Raw genomic sequence first — 13,052 nt, forward strand, 5'->3', positions numbered from 1 at the left:
TTGGCTTCAGCACCTGTTTTCCTCCAACACCGAAGCTCAGCTGCCTTAATGGGAAGAGGGGAGAGGGCAGCTGGGGCCAGGGTGAGGTGGGGGTGGGGATGCCCTGGGAGGGGGCCAGCCCCAGCCGGGCCAGGAAGGAGGCTGAAGCACAGCATTTCCAGCTCCAGCCGCGCATACCAGGAGAGTAGCCGGTGGGCAGGCGCCAGTTCATTCCTGAGCAGCTGAGGGGCCCAGCAGAGGGGGCAGTGGGTGTGGGGTGCTCTGCTAAGGGCCCCCCTGCCGGCCCTGGGGGGGCTGATGCAGACCCACAGTGTGGTGGGGACTCAGCAAGCATCCCACCATGGCCTGCATCCAGCACAGCAGTGAGGTGATGTGCTGCTGGACAGGTGCTCCCATCCCAGGGACAATGCTGGCACCCACAGCACCACTCTCACTGCCCAGGGCTGTCCCCCTTGCACGGGCTGCGTTGTCCCCCAAGGGTGGCTGCCCGCCAGCAGCCTCCCTTCTCTCCTTGCCCGTGCTGGCATTCAGCCCCGCTGACGAATCCTGCTTGCAGTTCCTATGGCAGAAGCCACTTCCCCTCCTGCTAATCCGCCCGTGCATGCAGCCTCCACCTGCTGAGCCAGCCGGAGCCGTGCTCAGCCGGCCCCAGCCAGCGCCGGGGCTCTAAAACCCGCTCCGGCTGCAGAGCCCACGGGGCAGTGGAGGCTCCACACGCGGTCCCGCAGCGGCAGGAAACCCCGACCCTGTTTGGCTCCAGGCGGTGAGGAGGCTGCAGGCAGCATCAGCTGGCACCAGGAAAGCTGAGCCCTCGAGGTAAGGGCAGGGTGCAGGCGGTGGGGGCTGAGAGAAGCAAGCGCTGTCTCTGCTGTGCTTTGTTTCCCCGGGTACTAGGCAGGGGGTCTGGGTCCAAGCCCCTCACCGAGCCAGGGACTTGCCTCTCGTTTTCGCTGCATGGCAGTCCTGCTGCAAGGTCACCCTGCAGCTGGGGGCCTGCGTTGAGCTCCCAGAGCTGTCACCCACCGTCTTGCTCCCCCACCCTGTGGGAACCCTGTCTGGTAACCCAACCAGGACCCAGGGCTTTCCAGTCCTGTGGCTTTGAGGAGGGTTTGGAGCCTGGCTCTGCTGCAGAGGAGAGGGAAAGGGCTGGGGGCAGTGGTGGTGGTGGGGCTGGCTGGCAGCACCCTGCCCTCCTTGTCAGGGCAAACTCACAGCACAGCAATACCCCCTCCTAGGACAGGATCCCCAGGAGAGTGCAGGGGCAGGAGAGGAGGCAGTGCGACAAAGCACAGGGCATCCCTGTGCTGGGGCTGCGGCAGCGGGGTGACCCCAGCAGCATCCCTCTTGCAGCTGTGGCTGCTGCAGCTATGGGGTCTGGGGCAGAGCAGGGTTAGGCTGGGGTGGGAGCACCGAGTTGCAGTGCTGGCAGCATGGGGCCATTGCTCGGCTGGAGATGAGGGCAGTGCTGGCAGCATGGGGCCGTTGCTCGGCTGGAGATGAGGGCTGTCCTGCACCTGTCTGTGCTGTGTCCTTGACGTGGCAGGCAGCGCACTAGGACCTGGTAAGCCGCAAGCAGGCATTACTGGCAGCCCTCTGCCTGGACGCTGTGGGATCCTGCCTTGTCAGCCGGCAGTACTGCGGGAAGGAGCCTGCCAGCTCCCAAAAAAACCAATGTAAGCAAGCGTGGCTGTGCCCTAGGCCACCCTGGGCCAGGCAGGAGCTCCCTGCACTGTGTCCCGCGGGCAGGGACATGCTAGTCAGAGGGCTGGGGACTGCTGCCGCAGGCTGTAACAGGGCAGGGGTTAAGGAGCAGTGAGTGGGTGAGTGCTGAGGCAGAGCAGGGACACCGGCAGCGGCTGCATTCCAGGGAAGCCCTGGCACTCGTCCTGTGGCCAGTGCAGGGCGGTTGGGGTTGGGGTGCTAGGGGGTGACAGGCCGTTTGACAGGTGCTTTGACCCCAGCATGCTCACCCTCACGCTGCTGCCTGTACCAGGTGCTGCTGCTGCCTTCCCCTCGCCACTCCGGGACTCTCCACTGGGTTGGGCTGGGAACCTGTCCCAGCAGATATGGCTGGCACCAGGACAGTGCCATGAGGCAACAAACACCTTCCCCAAACCCCTCCAGCACCAGCCAGCTGGGTGTGGTGTTTGGCTAGCCTGCCTGTAGGGATGTCACCCCAGGTCTGGCATAGCCACTTTCTTGTGTCAGTCCCAGCCTTCCTTAAGTGCAGGCTCCCTCCCTGCCCCACCAGTCCCATATGTTCTTGTATGGTCCCAGGAGTGCCTGCACGACAGGGGACACCGCTGGGGAGCCCTCCCTGTTCCTGGAGGCCCTGGGGCTGTGCCACCCCTCTCCTCCGTGACAGGTCTTCTTCTGCATCCCTGTCTACCTCTCGCAGGCCCTTTGTCCCCGTAGCTGGGCACTCTCCCATGACCTTCTCTATTTGTAGGCTGACCGCTGGGAGCCTGCCTTCTGCTTAGCCCCTGGCTTGTCTGCAGGAGCCTGACCCTGTGTGCAGGGGAGAGAGATGAAGGTACAGGCAGCACAGGGTTCATGGCACGGCCCTTGCCCCCGCACCCACAGTGCCTCTCAGGGTGATGGCACTGCTCTGCTGCCATGGTAAAGGTGTCAGGCAAGAGGTGAGAGAGATCGTCCCTGCCACTGCTTGCTGCTGCTATCCCTCACGTGCCCTGGTGCTGCCTCGGGGAGGGAGCGGGCGCTGTAAGGGCTGTGATGTATGGGAAAAGGTAGGGAGCGAGGGAAACGGGAATGGCTGGCTGGTGAAATCATCTGTCACGGTCCCTTGGCCTGTGCAGGAAAGATGATGGAGGATGCAGTGGAGCCACGTGCTGCTGCTGGCCTGCTTATGCTATCTCATACACAGACATATAAGGAGCGGCCAGAGCAGTCCTGAAAGCAAGCTGGGCAGCACTGGGAGCAGCGGGACGGGGCATGCGGACAGCAGAGCAGCCTGTCCTTTATCAGAGTGGGCAGCCCCGACCTGAGCTGCTGGCAGCAATGAGACGCTCTGGGGCTTACCAAGCTGCCAGGCTTTCATGGAGCTCTTTTGATTCTCGAGAAGCAATCTGCGTGGATTTTTGCAGGGATCCCAGCACCTCCATCACTGCAGCTATGAAGCAGGTCCAGCAGCAACAGCATAGCAGCAGCTCGGCCCTGCTGTGAAGTTTCCCAGCTGTGCCAGCCCTGCATGCAGCACTAGTGAAAGCCAGGTGAGGCTTTTCCACCCACTGGCACCCACTGGAAATGGCAGGTCCTGCAGAGAATGTGGAGAAGGCATGGAGTATGGGATGCCTGCAGCTTCTCCTCAGAAGGGGGTATTTCATGGGGAGCCAGCCACTGCTGTTGTCAGTGCTGACTTTCCCCTTCTGGCTTGCCAGAAAGGAGATTTACTGGGTTTGGGTCGCAGTGTTAGCAGAGCAGGCTGTGTTTCCCTGGAGACTGTGAATCCTGATCAGCTGAGGATGGACATGTCGAGTCAGCCTCAGGCCATGAGCCCCTGGGAAGGTAGCACCAGGACCCCCCCTTGTCCCTGTGGCACTTGGCAGTGGCACAAGGATGCTCCTGACTGCCTCATAGGCCAGGGCTGTGGGGAGAAGCAGGCAAACTGCCTTCTAAGTGAGCTGTGCTGAGGAGGTGGGCCTGGGCAGGAATGCCTTGTGCTTTTCCCCATCCCATCCCACTCCTGTGAGACTCGGGGTTCTCAGATGACCAGATAGCACCCCTTTCTCTATGTCCTGCAGTTGAACTGCAAGTGCAGCCCCACAGGACCTGTATCATGCTCAGGGTGACTGTCACTGTGTTGTGTCCTCGTGTGATCCATCCTGGGTGACAGCAGGACCCTGAACTCTGCTTCCTAATACCATCTCTGCGCTTCTGCATGGTATGTTACCTACAGGCAAATGTTGCCCTGCTACTTTTCACCACCTTCAATCCAAGAGCTGGAGCTTCTGCCCTTGGACTTGCCTGCTCGCCCCCAAGATTTCCCGGCTCTCGCTCAGCTCCAGCCCCCTCTCTGTGGCATAGCTGTGGGTTAGCACAGAACACACACCAAGCTCTCTGAATCGCTGCCCACACTTTGGAGTGCCTGGTCCTGCTTCACACACCCAGTTCCCAAAGCTGGTGATGCCCTCGTCTCCCCGCTCCAGCCTGCTACCTCCTCATCCTCAAACTGGTGCCGGTGGCCACTGGAGTCCAAGCACTCAGGCCCTTGCCTGCCTCTCCCCGGCCCCCTTCCCAGGGGGTGACTTGGGATGCTTCCTGGCTCAGAAAAGCCAAATACTTTGCCGCTGGCCGTCAGCTCCCCACTTTCGGGAGCACACCACCGCTATGCTTCCCCCTTTCTGCTTTTCCACCCTCCCTCCCGCATACCGCGGAGCCACTTAAGCCTGTAGGCCGGCTAAGCCCTTCCCCGTGGGCTCCCCGTGCTCCCCGATCACGGGAGGGGGCCCACAGCTGCTGCCCGCCCCGCCGGGGCTGCCGCGTCCCATGCCCGCCGGCAGGGGGCAGCACCGGCCCGCGCGCCTCCCGGCGATGAGTTTGTGGGTTCTCTGCGGCTGCGCCGGGGGACCCCAGCACAGCCCCAGCACAGCTCCAGCACTGCCCAGCACAGCTCCAGCACAGCCCCAGCACAGCTCCAGCTCTGCCCTGCACAGCTTCAGCACAGCTCCCAGCACAGCTCCCGCACAGCTCCCAGCACAGCTCCCAGCACAGCTCCCGCACAGCTCCCAGCACAGCTCCAGCACAGCTCCCAGCACAGCTCCCAGCACAGCTCCCAGCACAGCTCCAGCACTGCCCTGCACAGCTCCAGCACTGCCCAGCACTGCCCAGCACAGCTCCCAGCACTGCCCAGCACAGCTCCCAGCACAGCTCCAGCACTGCCCTGCACAGCTCCAGCACTGCCCAGCACAGCTCCAGCTCTGCCCTGCACAGCCCCAGCACTGCCCAGCACAGCTCCCAGCACAGCTCCAGCACTGCCCTGCACAGCTCCCTGCACTGCCCTGCACAGCTCCCTGCACTGCCCTGCACAGCCCCAGCACTGCCCTGCACAGCCCCAGCACTGCTCAGCACAGCTCCAGCACAGCTCCAGCACTGCCCTGCACAGCTCCCTGCACTGCCCTGCACAGCCCCAGCACTGCCCTGCACAGCCCCAGCACTGCTCAGCACAGCTCCAGCACAGCCCCAGCACTGCTCAGCACAGCCCCAGCACTGCCCTCAGCAAAGCCCTGAGAGTGTCACAAGGATGGAGCCAGGCTCCTCTCAGTGACAACCAATGATAAGACAAGGGGCAATGGGTGCAAACTGGAACACAAGAGGTTACACTTAAATTCGAGAAGAAACTTCTTCACGGTGAGGGTGACAGAGCACTGGAACAGGCTGCCCAGGGAGGTTGTGGAGTCTCCTTCTCTGGAGACATTCAAAACCCTCTTGGACACATTCCTATGTAACCTCATCTGGGTGTTCCTGCTCCGGCAGGGGGATTGGGCTAGATGATCTTCCAAGGTCCCTTCCGATCCCTAACATTCTGTGATTCTGTGAAAGCCCCAGCACTGCCCTCAGCAAAGCCCATCTCCGGGTCAAGCAGGTTTGCAGCAAGAGCAGACAGGGGCCAGAAGCTGGTGCTCCACCTTTGGGGACAACCAAACTCTGCCAGGCACCCCTGGCAGCATGGGTGTGGGGCACTGCAGGCTTCTGGCTGTGTCTCCCAGCCCCACATGTGAGGGGTGCAGGACCCCCAAAGGGTTTCCTTCTCCACAGGCTTAGCGCATCCTCTGCCTGTGGGTGGACACGTGGCTCTGCGGAGGGGCTGAGGGAGGGCAGCGGCTCGGGTGATAGCTGGTGGCTGGTCATGGGTTCAGCTTGCCCTTCTTTTGATGTCTTACGATTGCGCTCTGCCGGGTGGCCTGCAGGCTGCGTTTTGGCTTGGGAACCCGTGGAAGCATGACTGGCAGGAGAGGGAAGTGATGAACGGCTGGTACTGTTGGAAGCTGTGGGAAAAGGCCCTCCTGGAGACCTGCCTGGGGGATGTTTGGGAGCATTCAGCCACAGCTCCGCTGCCGATTTGCCCAAGGGAGAAAGCATGACGGGACGGGCTTGGTCTCCAAACAGGATTTAGTCAGCCGTGCCAGACGTTTGCACAGAGCTGAATTCCTGCACGCCAGCCAGTGTCTGTTGGGCCGGGCACAGATCAGGGCCAGCACAACCGTGAGAGCTCCTGGGGCTCTGCTTGGAGCCCTCGTCTCTGCATGTGGCTATGTGCCATGGTCCCTGTGGTGCCAGTGTCCACAGAGCCTGCCCAGGCTAGCTGGGAGAGCCGGCAGGCACCTTGCCCCTGCCCTGCAGGGTGGGCAGCCTCTGGCTGCAGCAGCACTCCCCAAGAGCCGGAGCATGGCTCTGCCCGCTGCCACCAAGGTGCCTTGGGAAAGCTGGTGGGGAGCCATGGCTTCAGGCTGTGCCTCGGGGCTGGGATTCGACCATCCTTCAGAAAGGCTTCTTCTGCTTTTTAGATGGCTCTTGGAGATCCAGAGAGCCACAGGGCACCTGGGTCTGCCAGAGCATGGATGGGCTTTGTTGGTTGGGGTGGGAAGCAAGACCACACAGCAGCTGCCACCCCGCTTCCTCCTGCCAGGTTCCATCGTTCCCAGCTGCCTGCAGCTCCTTCATGGTGTTTTACGAGGGTGGCTGGGAGCCAGACAGCTCCTTCCTCAATGGCTCTGTGGCGGGAGGCTGGTGCTGCCAGCCAAGCAGCGGGATGTGCCCCCGGCACTGCTTCAATGGGCCGGATGACCTTGACTATAGTGTGGCTCCCTCTGCCCATGCCAGCTCCGTCCTCCGCCAAGGACACCCGGCGTGAGACCATGACAGGGTGACAGGGTGCTCGGCGTGGCCTGTGCTGCCATTTCGGAATGCCACAGGGTGTTTCTGCCCACCTCTGAGCCAGGGGTTAACCCTGGCTCCTCCAGTACAAGTGAGAGCCTGCACTGTGTGTCTTGAGTTTACCCAGGTCTCAGCTCAGCCTCTAGCAGGTAGAAACCTCCTGCTGTGGGGGTAACATTTCACCCTTGGCCGGTGGCTGCACAGCTGTCACTCAGTAACTAGCCACCCAGTGACTCTGTGGCTAATTGGTGTCATTAGGCAGTAAATGCTTGTAAGAGAGGGTAATTGGGCAGCTGGAGCTTAGGGGAGGGCGGCAGCGGTGCAACAGCTGGTGCGGGGAGGATGGGAAGATGTACATACAGCGAGGGAGGCACAGGTATGGTGATGAGGAGGGAGAGATTGCTGCGGGAAGGATCGCACCCAGGAGGTGGCAGGGGCGGGAGACCCTTAGCAGTGGCCTGGGTAGAGGGGTTTGTGTCATCTTCCCTGCCAGCTGGGAGATGCCCCACGTCCCAAGGATGCTGTTGTCCCATGGGGCACCAGGCCCTCCCCTCAGGCAGTTTGAGAGGAGCTGGATCTTGGCTGGACCTCACAGCCCACACATGCCCTCAGTAGCCCCAAGGGTGCGCTGGGCCCCTTGCTGAGCTCTGCCCATGGACAATGGGGTTTGTTTCTGCTTGCCCAGCTGGAAAATACCCATGGCCCTGCCACCCTTCCCTGCCACATCTCCAGACTGTTTGCTCACCAGGGGTCCAAGCACTTTGAGGAGTAGCATTGTTACCCCATTGCATCTCAGTGTTACCAGCGAGGGGGCTGCTGAGCATGGGGAGGTGGTGGGGCTGATCAGCAGCAAGTGCTTCCCTCTCCCTTGCCTCTCCTTGCAGGTTTTCGCCCAGGGCTGCTCCTGGGCTGGCAGTCAGCTCCCGCTGCCCTCAGCCTGCTAGTGAAGAAGTCACAGGCAGCTGCCTGACTTTATCCCGGCAGATCGGCTGGTGTGAGGAAGCAGGGGGACGGCGGGGTGCTGGAGATCTGCATGGCTCCTTGCTAGCAGTGACGTGCCCAGCTGGATCTCCTCTCACGGGCAGAGCTTGGGAGGAGATCGCAGCCCACTCCTCACCCACCTCGTCCCAGCCAGGCTCGGGCCATCAGGTGAGCATCGCTTCCACCCGCCACCTCCCACCCCGAAATGCAGGGCAGGGCAAAGAGGTTTTGGGGGGTCACCATCAGGAGCCTCACAAGCAACGACCAGAGAACCCCCACCCCAAAAAGGGCCTGCAGCCAGGACCCTGCTCCGGAGTAAGTCAGGGCAAGCAAGGGAACAGCAAAACTGAAACAGTCCCTGAGCCAGTTGCTGATCTCAGCAAGAGGCTGTGATGCTTTGTTGATTATCAAAGCATCCGGGATTGTTGCAGTCTCATTATAACTGGATTCCCAGGAGTTTGTAGTGATTTCTTTTCCCTTCATTGGCTAATAGGTTAATGACCTACTGGCACTTGACAGAGGTCCAGCATCTTCTGTGTTTTCCTCCATGTGACTGATTAAAATGCCCTTTTCCCAAACCGGCCATGTTCTGCTGCCCTGTCACACGTGCACAGAATTGGATACGGGTGCTAATCTGCTTGCCACCCCACTCCCGCCTGCCTGCTCGGCTGTTTAAGCACACTGGCTCTCTGTTTCTCTCCTCCGTGGCGCAGAGGCTGTCTGAGCTGAGCCGCCCGTGCCCTCCTCAGGAAAAGGGTGAGCGGTGTCTGATGGAGGGAAATGCTGTCACTGCGGGTTGTGCTTGCAAAGGAAGGGTGGTTTTGTGATGGAAAGGGGAGCAGGATGGCATGCAGCCCCCTGACCTCAGTCCTGTTGCAGGCTGACAGCCTCACTGTGCCTCGGTTTCCTATGCAGGCACAGGCAAATTGGAGAGAAAGGGAAATCTCATTATAGGGGAGGAGGACTGGCAGGTTAATTAAGGTATAGTTGCAGAATGCTTGCAAATCTCTGAAGAAAACATTCAATGTAGGTGCCAAGTATAAAGAACCCTGGAGGCACCAAATGCCTGCAAATGCTGCCTAGTTCCTCAAGCCCTAAAACTTAAATATTGCCCAAGAGCCACGGAAAATATTCCTTCAGCTCATATGATGCATTACCCACAGCCTGGAATAAAAGTTCCTTTTTCCTCTTGCTTTCCAAACCAGCTGTTTGTTTGCTTTCCCCTTTTGGATTTTGATGCTTTAGTTGAAGCAGGGAATTGCTACTAAAAAAAAAAAAAAAAAAAAAGGCAGCTTTTGTAAAAAGTTTGGCAGCAAGCATGTCTGAAGGGAGAGCACTTTGCCTGTTTGTTCTGCCTGCTACAAACTAGCTTTGAGCAGAGCGTACAAATTGGGCTCCAGGTGACGGCGTCGCACTGCCTGCAGCGCACATTTGAGGTTTCAGGAAGAAAACTGGAAAGGCTGGGCAGCTTGAGCCACACTGGCATGTCCTGGGGAGCACGTCCATGGGACTCCCAGCCTTATGTAAGCTTTGCTGGCTGCCTTCCTCCGGGAAAGCAGGGCTCTGCCTGCTCTCTTTGCTCTGGGGAGCGCAGCAATCTGCCAGCAGCAGCAGCGTATTTTGGCACCTCACCGTGGCTTCGGGGATGGAAAGGGTGGAAGAACAACAAGCCCCCAGGCCCTGCTTGAGGCTGCTTTTTCTGCTTGCCCAAATTATGGAGGGGAGAAAGATCTAGCTCTGTGTGTCGTACTGGTGTGGTGCAGTGCTGGGCCCAGTACCAGTGCTGGGCAAAGCACCAGCTGTTTCCAGTTTGGAGCAGAAACCGTTTCCGTAGCTGTTTGCTTCTTCTGGGAAGCTTGTTATTATACTTGCAAAAGCCAACACGATAACATGAGAGTCACTTGGGAGCAGAGGGCTCTGCAAAAGCAACACGTCCCATCAAGATGAAGCAAGGCAGCTTGGCCCTTCAGCAAGGGCTCGTGTCTGCAGGGTGATCAGTGAGTTTTCACCAGCTGTGTGATTTGTCACCTTCCCTCACAGAAGAGGTGTCGTCCCCCTGAGACCACACACCAGCATTGGCATCACACAGCCCAGGGACCATAACTCGCTCTTGAGGGCAGACGTGCTCCCGGGATGAGATCCATGGGTGAAACCTCTTCTGCCCTGCACCAGACAGGGCTGGATTTTAAAGGACGCCCTCTCCCAGCCTCAGCCTTCCTCACTCCATGGTGTCTTGCTCACTCCAGGTCTCCTGCTTTCCCTGAAGGAAGGCATCACTAGACCCCATCCTACAAGTCAGTGGTGGGTGGGAGTGCAGGTCTGTGCAAAGAAGCAGCTGTGGGTCTGTGGTGTACTGTGGAGCTGGAAGCTGCCTTTCTCCTCGCCTCCCTTTGGGTTTATCTGCCGGCCTCCTGTCTGCCTGCGGTCACTGGTGGCTGAGACGCTGTTCAGTGTTAATGGATTTCAAACCCCATGTCTCCACTGAGAGACAGCTCTACTGAGAGATGTTGATGTACTGATGGTGCTCAGGAGTGGCTGTGAGGGTAGGCCAAGAGCTGTGAATTAAAGAACATTTAATCCCATACTTTGGGGATGTAAGTGCTACACACCCCACTGCTGAAAGCCTGGGGTGAGACAGTAGCTACACCCACCCCATCACAAAACGGAGACTTCCCAGAATGTCCACTCAAATGCAAATTTTGTGTTGTTCCTCCTCCTTATGAGGTTTGAGGCTCTTAATGATGCTGAGAGCCTTGTCCTGGCTTCTGGAAGCACAATGGCACTTTGGCTGGGCACCGCCAGCCTGGACCCCATGTTCAGGAGTCCCTGGGAATCAGTTCCCACAGCTTTTAGCCCGTAGTGAAGTCGGAGCTTACATAGAAAAATAAAATCGTAGTGATGCTCAGATTTTAGCTCAATGCTGCTGACCAGTGAGTGTGGACATCTCGAGGGGAAACATGAGGCCAGGGTGCCATGGCATCAATGTTCTGGGGACTGCCTTGTGGGCTCGTAGAGCTCCATAGGTGACAGCATGGCACATTGCAAAGCTAGACAGGAGGTGTCATGAGACATCCCATAGCAGGCGACCTTGCTCTTCTTTTTTGCTTTTTGTTTCCCTGTCTATTTTGAACCATGTTCTTGGTTCATGTCACACCCTTTATGCTGGGGTGGAACGAGGGAGAGGGAGATGGAGAGGAGGAGGAGAGGAGAGAAGAGGAGAGGAGAGGATGAGTGTTGCAGCTCTCTCAGAAGATATTCCAGATCAGAAAGGCTTAGGGAAAGTGGGCTGAAGAAAGGCAGGACCTGGGCCTGGATCCCTCATTGCCTGGGAGATGCGGCAGCAGCTTAATTGGAGATGGGAGCTTTTAAATTTAATTTGATCTGATATGAATCTTGCATTTGAGACAAGAGCCTCCTGTCTTATCTGACAACATTGTCTGCTGCTCACTTCATGTTGTCGGTGCACCCTGCTATCTCACCGCAGAAACCCATAATGGCAACAAATATCTACCAATAGCACAGAGGGAGACATCCAGAGACAGAGGCTGCTACTGAGCAGAACCGTGAAGAAGTCACTGCCCAAGGGTGACACTCCACAGTGTCATCATTGCATCTCAGAAAATGCTGGTAGCTGTGTCACTCCTGTCCCCGTTGCCTTTTTCTTGGGCTTTGGGGACTTTTTGCTTACATGGCAATGTTTTGCAGGTCTGTCTTGAAATACAAGCTTGGTGCTTGGATTCTGCAGGGGAATGTGGCTTAGAGATCATCTTGCTGAGAGATCTTGAGGATGGGAATCTGCCAGAGCATTTGGGGGTGTTTTAACTTCTGATTTTAATTTCTAACCCAAACTGATCACCGTATGCAAGAGAATTTTATGAGGCTGTTCATTAATGGAACAAACGCTTTTGCAGTCAGAGCTGCTGCAGGGACTTCCTGGTGCCGCTGTCGGCAGCTGCACAGCGAAGGTGAACAGCGAGAGCGAGGAGGGCTCTGTGCTCCCGGCGGAAGCACCTTGAAACACCGAGCTGCAGAAAAGGAGATCTCTACAGACCGTTTAACCGCCCGGATGTGAGGTTGAATTCAGGTGCACTCCCCTTTGCTGCGGGACAAAGTACCCCAAGTCCTGCTGCACCTTGGCACTCCAGCAAACGAACAGGCTTTTGTCATAGCGGAGTAGTTATCTCTTCCGGAGAGATAGGAGCCCGGAGATGGGGAGCCTGAAAAAAAACAGCTTAGAGTCCACGCCTGCCTTTTTGGTACTGTGTACACACCATATTGATACCCTCTGGATACAGGGGAATTGCTAAATTTCAGATGGCTCTGCACATTGCCTGCCTTCCTGGGTAGCACCATCAGGAATGCACAGTGCAAAAAGCTGTCTTCAATTCTCTCTTTAACCTGAGATATTTATATATTATAGTTTTACACTCGTAAGTGGTGACTGCCAGCAGAAAGGGTTTATGTCCAGGTTAGGATGCAGCACTGGGGACAAGTGATGGACCTGGTGAAGGGGACCAGTTCACGCTCCATTTAGAGCTGTAATATACAAGCTCTCTTTAGAGCTATAATATGTAGTAATGTATGTGTATTAACACAAACCGGAGCTGGGTGCAGCTCAGGGGCGTAGGAGGGGGGTTTGCTCTCCTTCCACCACCGCCGTGCACCGCTAAAGCAGCCGAACCCCGGGCTGGATGGGACGGCCGGGGGTTTCCCCGCCGGCTGCGGGGCGTGGGGATGCGGGGAGGCGCGGAACGTAGTGGGGGGAGCCAGGGGCGGGCAAAGCCAGGGAGAGGGCCGGGACCAGCGAGCGGCGCGGAGCGGCGTGGAGGAGCCCAGCGCAGGTGGGTTCACCCGTGGGGTTGGGTAGCGCTGCCCGCGGAGGGTCGCGGCGCCTCTTGCCCGTTCTCTCCGCGTGGGGGTGAGGGTCGAGGGGTGGATGGGGGGAAAGCAAAACCCGCCGCGCTCCCCCCCCCCCCGCAACGCGGGGACCGCGTGGCGCTGAAGGCGGCAAAAACAGGAGGAGGAGTTTGCGAAGCGGAGAGGGAGGAGGTGGTTTCCCCTCCGCGCCGGGGACAGAAGGCGCCAGAGCCAGCAAGGAGCGGGGGGGCAGCGGTGGGCGCCTGTGTTTTAAGGTATTGACTCAAAGTCGCTGAGCTTGCGATCCCCCCCGGCTCCCG

General features: G+C 58.6%; 1 protein-coding gene across 4 annotated transcripts in view; it reads left to right on the forward strand.

Annotated features, from left to right (window-relative positions):
* Positions 1 to 614: 614 nt before the first annotated feature.
* The window catches only part of SLC29A1 (solute carrier family 29 member 1 (Augustine blood group)), a 34,694-nt gene continuing 22,256 nt past the window's right edge, over positions 615 to 13,052 (forward strand). The window contains exons 1-2 of one of the 4 annotated variants that reach the window (XM_065630581.1): positions 615 to 816; positions 7,879 to 8,043. The gene's annotated coding sequence lies outside the window, so the exon portion shown is untranslated. Of the gene's footprint in view, positions 817 to 7,878; positions 8,044 to 12,650; positions 12,717 to 12,903; positions 13,008 to 13,052 lie in introns of those variants that run through there. The other 3 variants (XM_065630579.1, XM_065630583.1, XM_065630582.1) reach the window with 3 other exon arrangements.

Source organism: Caloenas nicobarica, chromosome 3, assembly GCF_036013445.1.
Source record: "Caloenas nicobarica isolate bCalNic1 chromosome 3, bCalNic1.hap1, whole genome shotgun sequence".
Classification (NCBI taxonomy): Eukaryota; Metazoa; Chordata; class Aves; order Columbiformes; family Columbidae; genus Caloenas; species Caloenas nicobarica.